This window comes from Cenococcum geophilum (assembly GCF_001692895.1).
Source record: "Cenococcum geophilum 1.58 unplaced genomic scaffold K441scaffold_35, whole genome shotgun sequence".
Classification (NCBI taxonomy): Eukaryota; Fungi; Ascomycota; class Dothideomycetes; order Gloniales; family Gloniaceae; genus Cenococcum; species Cenococcum geophilum.
The window spans coordinates 312,385-321,930 of NW_027137593.1; positions in this window are offsets into that span (position 1 = coordinate 312,385).

Here is a 9,546-nt window from a genome sequence, read left to right on the forward strand (position 1 = left end):
CCTAATTAGCTAGTTAAAATTAGGGTCTATAAAGCGTTATACTCTTACTCCCTTTTAACCTAACCTTTAACTTATACGCGTAAAGTATTTATATTAATAAACGTTTCTAAAGCCTTATTTAGGTTTACCTTTGTTATTATATCTACTAGGTTATCTTAACCGTTAATCTATTAAATCTTAAAGAGTTCTTACCATTTATAGGATTAATAAAGTACTATAATATTAATTATAAGGCGCTTCTCCTTTATAGTACTAAGCTTAACTAAGTACTTATAGAGGGAGTATAAGTTGGTATATATAATTATAGGGATAATAGGAAGTTTAAGTTAATCTATAATTATCTTTAGGGTAGTTCTAATTACAATTGCCATATTAACTCCGCTAACTATTCTATATATCTCTAACGCTAGAACGCTTTAAATAACGCGCTTACTCTTAGTTAAGCTCTAATAGATAAGATTACCGTAGATTATAAAGTTATTCTCTCTAATAAATTTATTCGCGATAATAATCTTATATCCTAGCTAGGAGCTAAAATCTTTATTATTTATAAATAATCTATTAATAAATATAAAGAGCTTAGCGGTAGGAAGATTAATAGGCATATAGAGTAGTCCCTAGTTAAGATAGTTTATTTACTAAGAGAGACGCTTATTTAAAGTAAGGACGTCATCCTTAATTAGTTCCTAGTATTAAGCGGCAATAAAAAGATTAAATAAAGCCTTAGGTTAACAGATAAAAGTAATATAAGCTCTATAAGCGCGTTACTCTATATATCCTTGTTTTAGAGAATTAACGTTAATAACATTAATCTTCTTACCTTAACCCTTCTAGCATAAAGCAATGGAATCCTTATTTAGGGAGAGGATACATCTATTAAAGAGTAATAGTGTTATTAAATTAAGCTTTTCCTTTAGCTTTACTATAAGATTTACCTTTACTAGCTTATCTTCTTTAAAAGCTAAAAATCGGTTATCTCCCAAGATAATTATATTATTAGTTTATATACCAACAATTCTAAATAGAGTTCCCGTAGTTATAATAAGGAAGCATAAATCAAATATAGAAGTAGTTATTAAAAGCTTCTCTTTATAGTACTTGCTATAGGTAGCCTACTAGTAAGTTCCTACCTCTATAATTCTATACAATGGCTTAAGCATAACTATAATTATATCTTCGGAGTATTAGTGGCGAATTTACTCTAAAAGGTATGCTAATATTAAGCGCTAAAGATATATCTCTAATTAGGTATAGGCCTAAGTAATATCTTATAGATAGACTGCTATTCTATTCTTTATTAGGGAGGGAGCTAGTATAATAATAACTCGCTAACTAGCTCATTAAATCGTAGGAGATTATATAAGAATTACCTCCTTACCATTATTATTATAGCCTTAGATAATAAGCCTTAATTTCTTAAATAGGGCGTTAATAGCTTTACCTTTAATCTCATTAACCATTCTTAACTTAAAGATGCGAACTTCATTAAACTTAGTAGGGTCATACTTCTCGAATTTAAAGACCCCTCTTATAATAAGACTATTAATTTCCTACTTATTGGATGCTTAGAAAGGAACTCCTAGAGTTATAATATAACCTTTCTTTTAGAGCTGTTTTATAAGTTTAAAGTCAGCCTTCTCCTTAGCTATTATAAAGGCTATTAATAGCTTAACTCTATTCTTAATAGCGGCAACAAATTACTCTTTAAAATTAACAAAATATTAGCAATTTCATAATCCCTTTAGGCGACCTCTACCGCGTTATAGTTGCGGCATATCTACTACAATTATATTAGGATTATAGTCGCCTTCTAAAGCACATTAATTATAGCTCTCCTTTAGGGCATCTTCTATAGTATCCTATAAAGGCTTAGAACTATTATCTTTATAGTAAGGCTTAATAACAGTTAAACGGAATTAAGTAGGTCTATAAGGCATCTAAATAGTGCAAGTTTAACTATTAATTATAATAAGTTAATATAGGCCTAACTATCCTCCCTTTTTATGCCATATATATACCTTAGACTAAAGTAGCAGATTAAGCATAGTTAAGGTATTTAGGCTATTTCTTATTCTTAGTATATCGTTAACCTAGCGTATAGCGTAGAGACGTTATACCTCCTTTATTACCTTATAAATAGCCTTAGCTTATTATATAACGGAGGGAGATAGTAGAGAATTATTAGTTATTTAAGGGTAGGCGCTAAAGACTAGTAATATAGGTATAAGTCTATTTAGGCCAGCAAAATTATTAATAGCTTTAACAGCTATTTATAAGGTAAGTTCTTTACTAGCATCCTCTAGTTCTAAAGAGATAATCTTATATACGCGGCATAATAGCGCGTAATATTATTTTACTTTTCTAATACTATTATATACCTTAATAGGGACTTCCTTAACCTTAATTGCCATTGCCTTTATCTATTATTAAAACTCTACGGATAAGAAGTTCTTTCCTATATTATAGATAATTTAATTAGGGGGTCCTAGGTAGACATTAATCTAGCATAATTAAAGGGTATCCTATGCGTTCCTAGCTAATATATCCTTTAAAAATTATACGGCTTAGAAGGAGGTTAAAAAGTTAATAACTTAGAGTACTAGCTTGCCGCTAAGATATATAACGTTAACAATAATACAGAAGTTAAAGTCGTAGTTATCTTTAAGGGTAAACTTAAATCGGCTAGGGGACTTCTGGTTTATTTAGTATTAATAGTAGTACTTTATAAAATACTTAATTACCTTAACCTTAACTTTATAGCCTACCTGCTAAAGAACCCTAAGTAATTAGTAAACGGATAGGTAGCCAAAATAATAGTATAGTTAACGTAACTCTAACTTAGTTAAATAGCTCTAAGCAACACTCTTTTCTAGTTAATAAAGAAGTAACTAGGGGTAACCCTACTTGCGTATAACAGGCACCTAATTATCTCCCTAAATAAGTACATTCTTAAGGTTATTAAGCTTAACGCCTAATTTATCTATATCTCTAATATAAAATAAAAATAGAGTGTTTATAGGAATGACGTAAAAGGTAATATACCCTAAGGGGGTTTAGACCCTAATTATACCAATAAAAATTATAGTACCCTTACCAAAACAAATCATATATTAGCCTACCGTTAAATAGTTAATCTAAATAGAGCTATTAAGCTGCTAAAGGGCTTAAACTTAAGGTTCTCCTACTATAGATACTCCTACAGCTTTAGTATCTAGTATAATACTATAAAAGACATTCGCCAAGTATCTATCATTAAAGGAGAACGCGGAATTCTTCCTTAGCTTATTAAAGATATTTAACTTCATAGTAAAATAGAGCGTAGATTAGTTATTAAGAATAGTAACGGTTTATATACTATCTACCTTACTATACTTAATAAAGTATTAGTTGGGTAAGTACTCCTCAATTTCTATATCTATAAGGAGCTATTTAGCCTTATTAACCTTACCCTTAAGATCTTTTACGCCTTTATATTAAACTAGGAAGCTTTAGAAGTAAGCCATAATAGCTTTACAATTTTTAACGTTTCTTATACTCTAGTAAAACTTATTATATACCTCCTTTCACTTATTAAGAGAATACCTAATTAACTAGTAATTTAGTTTCTTATAAACGTAGCACTTCTTCTAGTAATTACTTTAAAATAAACCTCTATAAGGACCTCCACCTTTACCTTATAATCGTTAATTATACCCTTTACTATATTACCTACCCCAGCCACTATATATTTAATTAGTCTAGTTATAATTATATTAGTTAGGCGGGTCAATTAAAGTAGGTTAGAGTTAGGCGTTAAATTACTATACTTCTTAAAAGCGTAGAGTAGTACTAATAGAAGATCTTAATTAAGTATATACTCCTTTATAAGTATTTACAGGATTAAAGAAAGCAAGGTTATATTCTTTAACACCTTAGCATACGCTAATAACTTAATTACGTAGGCTAAAGTCCTCTTAATATAATTTGGATAAACTATACTAAATTATTTAAAGTTAATTAAAGAGCTTTTAAAGATAATTAAGCCGAGGGACACCTAGGTTTATAGCAATAATCCTTAAAAAGGTAGTCTCTCTCTATTCTAATATATACTGCTACTTATTCTCTTCTATTTCAAAATAGTATCTTAACTTATATATTATACGGTTAAAATTATATCCTTTTCCTACTAAATAATTATAATAGAAGGTACTAGCTTGGCCCTTAAGCATAACGGAATAGGCGTTATAGTATTAATTAGACTCTATTCCCACCTTCTAGTAACAGTTATAGAAGATATATAGTTTCAAATTAAGAACATTATATACTTTCCTGCTAAACTTCTTCTCCTAATCCAAGTAGAGCTTCATAAGCTCTATAAGCAATTTTAAACTACCTCCGATTTAAAATTAAGATAGAGGAGGTAGGAGTTGCATTATAGGCTATAGTAAAGACGTAGGTCTAGTTGGTAGAGTCCGAAAGTTATTAGATCGCGAAGCAATAGGATCCTATACTTGCTTATATTAAGAGGCAGTAGTTAAAGTTATAGGTTAAATTAATAGATTCTAGGGAACTAAAGATAGACGTAGAGGCGATAGATATAGAACGGAAAAACTTGTGCTTAGAGTAATAAAATTAGAACGCGTCTCTTATAGTATATTACTTAGATTCTATTATAAGTTAAGCTTCCTTATAGTGCGTAGTTGGTACTTAATCTCTTATAGAGTCTATTTATGCTCTTTTTTTACGTTAATAACCTACTCCTAAATATTATCTCTAATAGTACCCCTATCCTTAGGGACAAATACTCCATTCTCCTAAAGGAAGTTACGGAAGTCCCATATAATATCCTTATTCATAGGGGCCTATATTTCCTTTATCCATCTAACAAAGTCCTCCTTTATACATTCCTATAGCGCGGTATTATTGTATTTACTATCCTTATAATATACTATACGGTATAATAAAAATCTATTTAAGTCTTGTTTATTAGCGTTTATAAGGTTAATTATAACTTTATTCTATATCTTTAGGTTAATATCTTCCTTGTACTTCTTTAGGTAGGTTAACGCTATAGTAGGTATAAAATTGACGGGGTATCATATATTGAAGGTAGGTAGGATTTTCGGTTTTATAGGATCTCGTAGGTTTGCTATTAAGAGGTAGGCAATTTAAGATGTTATTTAACGCGTTTTGGACGTCGTTTAACGTATTTCGGATATTAACTTAGGACCGTAGGTTTAGTAACACTTCTAACCTAAAGTACTTAACCAAATCTTCATAAACGTGGTTGTTCTATATAATAAACGCAACTTAGTATCTCCTAGTACTTAGTAACACTTCTATTACTAGTTTTCCGCAAGTCTAAGGTAGTATAGTATCGCTAGGATCCATTCCATATAAGCGCATATAGCACCCCTATACAAGACTGTCTCTTCTATTTAAAAACCTAGCTGCTTTATAGTTAACTGTATATTTAACCACTAATTAGTGTTAGTTATATAGGGTAACTCACCAATAACAACTACTTAAGTAGGGTTATAGTAATATTGGTTAATAAAGCTTCTTAATTGGAATAAGGAAGGGCGAGGAGCTTAAGGCTCCTCGCCACGCTAGTGCCGCGGCGACACGTGATGGCAACTTGCCATCACGTGACGGCAGTTTGCCGTACGTGATGGCAAATTGCCTCATTCCTAACAGTAATTAAAAAATACAAGTTCTTTATAAGGAAGATTAATTTTATTAGGTTTATTATTAAACTAAGTTATATTAGTATAGACCTAAAGAAAATTAAAGCTATAGTGAGTTAGTAAGAACTAGAGAACATAACATAGTTAAGGTTATTCTTAGGGCTTTACAACTACTATAGAAGGTTTATAGTACAATAGTTAAAGAATATTAAACTATTTATAAGACTTATAAAGAAAGAGAAACTGTAGATATAGGGGGAAAAGTAAAAAAAGGTATTTAAAGAACTTAAGGAGTTGTTTACCTAGGAACTAATCCTTAAGATCTACTAACTAGGGTTAGGAACTGTTATAGAAATAAATATATTAGACTTTATACTAAGAGTATACCTACTATAAAAGTATAGCAATGCATAGCATCTAGTAGTATACTATAGTTGGAAAATAACACTATTAGAACTAAACTATAACATATATAACAAGGAGTTATTAGGTATAGTTATAGCACTTAAGGAATAAAAAGCATTCTTATAAGGTATAGAAAAACTATTTATAGTTAAATGGATTATAAGAACCTAACGGGGTTTCTAATAATAAAAGAACTTAACCAAAGATAGGTTAAATAGGCAGAAATGCTTATAGAATACTATTTTAGGATTTAGTATATTATAATAATAATTTATTGCTTAATGTCCAATTTAGATCCCTATTGGACCCACGCGAACTACTCCTTATATACATATAGGTAGAAAACTCTATTTAAGAAAACCCCGTAATTTATCTCCCTGCCTTTTTAGGACTCGCCTATAAGGCGCCTACAAGGCGCCTATAAGTTACCTATAGTGCTTTTACTACCTTACTTTTTAACCTCCTTAAGAAATACTGCTGCCGTAATAAGCCTATAGACGCGCTAGTATTATAAACTTTACTCTACTACTATAGAGTTATTAGGGGGCGCCCGTTGCTCGCCCCATACCCTTTATTACTATTTCCCTTACAACCCAAAACTAGTTTAGTATATTTTAGCTAATAAGCCACTAGGTAACCGCCTTAAGGCCTTTTTGTATTAAGAGCAGTATATTATAGTTCTCTATGCTAGCTACTAAAAGTATTACTTCTTAGTTAGTATATAAGGGGCATAACAGTATTATATACTTTGGTGTCTGTCTTAGCCAGCTATATTTATATCTTAAGCTACCTACTAGGACATCTACCCAGTAGAGCCAGTTTTTTAGTCCTATTATTTCTATTCTTAAGAGTATCGCCATTATATTTTTTACCTTTATTAGGCCTTCTCAGAGCCCTAAAGTATTTACCCCCTATAGCGTTAACTATGCTACGGCTTAGGTTCCTCTTACCTTAGTTAGCCTTTATACCTTTAACTCCTATACACCTCTCCAGCGTTAGTCTAACCAGTATTATATTACGGTAGATAGTTTCCTAGAGTTCTTTTATACTTTACTTTAGCTCCTTTCTCTTTCTTACTGTTATCTTTACTAGCCTCTTACGCGTCTCCCTTCCTCCTCTATATAGGCCTAGGCCCTAAAGTAGCACTATTCTTCTTCTGCTTTCTTTATCTATTCCTCTAATATATCTTCCCTACTTTAGGGTTATTAGTTTATTCTCCTATAGAGCGCCCTAGGGTCCCTCTATAGTTTATTTAGGCGTATCTTAATATACTTTATAACATTAGAGTTGCGTTTATTTTAGGCCCTTTATATTACAGCGGCTTTAATATATAGTTATAGGGGGGGAATATTGGCTTCCTTCTTAAGTAGTGCTGTAGCCGTTTGCTTATATCCGCCTATTATACTCTAGAGGCAGGCTATTTAGACCTTTTAGAGTGGTTTAAGGAGCAACTTAGGGGGGCCTTTCTTAGATTCTCTAATGGCCTAAATACTAGACCTATACGTTATGGTTAGCCGGATAACTGCTATATATAGTAGGCGTAACCTCTAGAAGCATGGGCCCTATATAAAATTAACAATCCTAGATAATACGATATACTATACTTAGCCCTTATGGGCCGCTTATGCTATATATATGCTCCACCAGAGCTTGCTATCTACCTATACTCCTAATACCCTTAGGCCCTAAACTAGTTATCCCCTAAAGCCTTAAATGTAGATTATATACTAAAGATCTGTAGATTAGTTGCGTTTTCTTATAAAATAAATTAGCTGGTATTTCTTTAGTAAAAATTAAACTCTATATTATCTTGCCTATTCTATATAGGTATTATAAGCTTTCTCTAGCATTCTGTAATTCTTTGCGGCTAATAGCCTATATATAATTAGGTTTATATTATTAACAAAGCCTATCCCCTAAGTCGCCCCTTCCTTAAAGAAGTTAAGTAGGTTACTTATAAAGAAAGGGAAGAATATAGGCGAGAGGGGTAATCCTTATAGTATTCCTGTTATAACTATAATAGGGGGGCTCTAGTATCCGCTAAAGATTAGTAATATTTCTTTCTAACCTATAAACCCTTAAATAAATTATATAATCCATTTTAGGAAGCCTTTTACCCTAAGAATATATAGGAGACGCTTATAGGGTACGTTATTATAGGCGCCACTAATATTTAGGCTAAGCATTAATACTATAAAGTCCCTTCGCATCGCCTATGTAGATTTAATAGTGGTAGTAAGTAGCGTAAGTACTAATAGTGTTAAGCGGTTCTTTCTTACCCCTATTTAGTTCTATAGTAGTAGGGCGTATTCCTTAGCCGTGTCTACTATATGGTCCGCTATTACCTTTTCTAAGATCTTACTAAGGGTGTTTTTTAAGGCAATAGGGCGGTAGCTTCCTAAGATTAAGTAATCTACTTTACCTTCTTTTTATAAGATAACCATTGTTATAAATCTTCTAAGTTATAAATAGTAGCCTATAGCAAAGCATGCTTTAGCTATATCTATAAGCTAGGGTGCTATAAGTGGTCTATAGGTCTTTAAGGCCTTATTTAGAATCCTATCTAGACCTAGTACTATATTATTTAAAAGGCGGCTAATAGTTCTAGCCATTTTCTCTATTATTATGTCGCTGTTAACCCGCAGGCGAGTTACTAGTGCTTTACCTATAATGCTACTAAGGTCTACTAGAGCCGGTTAGGGGAAGAACCTTTCTATAAGGATCTTTACCTTCTTATTATTATTATTAATAGCCTATAATTCCCCTGCTTTTTATAGGGGTAGTAGGTATAAGTCTTCTACTAATTACCCTACCTTTTTCTTTACCTATTTTACTATAGCCTACAGGCCCTTATTATAGGGGAGGCTTAGGTTAAAAATATACTTATTTATAAATTATCTTCAGTTATTCCTTACTTCTTTTTTTAGGGTATTCTTTAACTAGTTTCTTATATCTTTATATTATCTCTTATCTTTAGGGTTATAGCTACTTAAGTATTTCCTTCTTACTTATTATTAGCTAGCTATAAGAACCGCGTATTATGCGGACTATGCGTGTTATATATAGGCGCCCGGTTTTAAGACCGGGCAGTGCTCTTCTAGCCTATTTTTAATTACTACCTAAATCCTTTCTAGTCTTCGGTTAATTTCCTTAGGGGTGGCTAATAAGCCTCGCTTATTTAATATTAGGTGGATTTCTTCTAGGTCTTAAAGTTGTTATTTAACTATATTAAGGAAACTATCTGCCTTAAGCATCCATATTGCATATCTTTTACTATTTAGTTGCGCCTTAATGTCTAAATCTAGCTGTATTTAGATAGGGATATAGTCTAAGGTAAGTGCCTATTCTTCTTTAGGGTTGCACCTTTTAAGTCTTTAGTATAGGCCTTCGTCTATAAATATAAGGTTAATTATACTTCTAGCGGATTCTTATTATCATATAATTGCTCTAGGGGGGGTGGCTAGCTTAAGGCCCC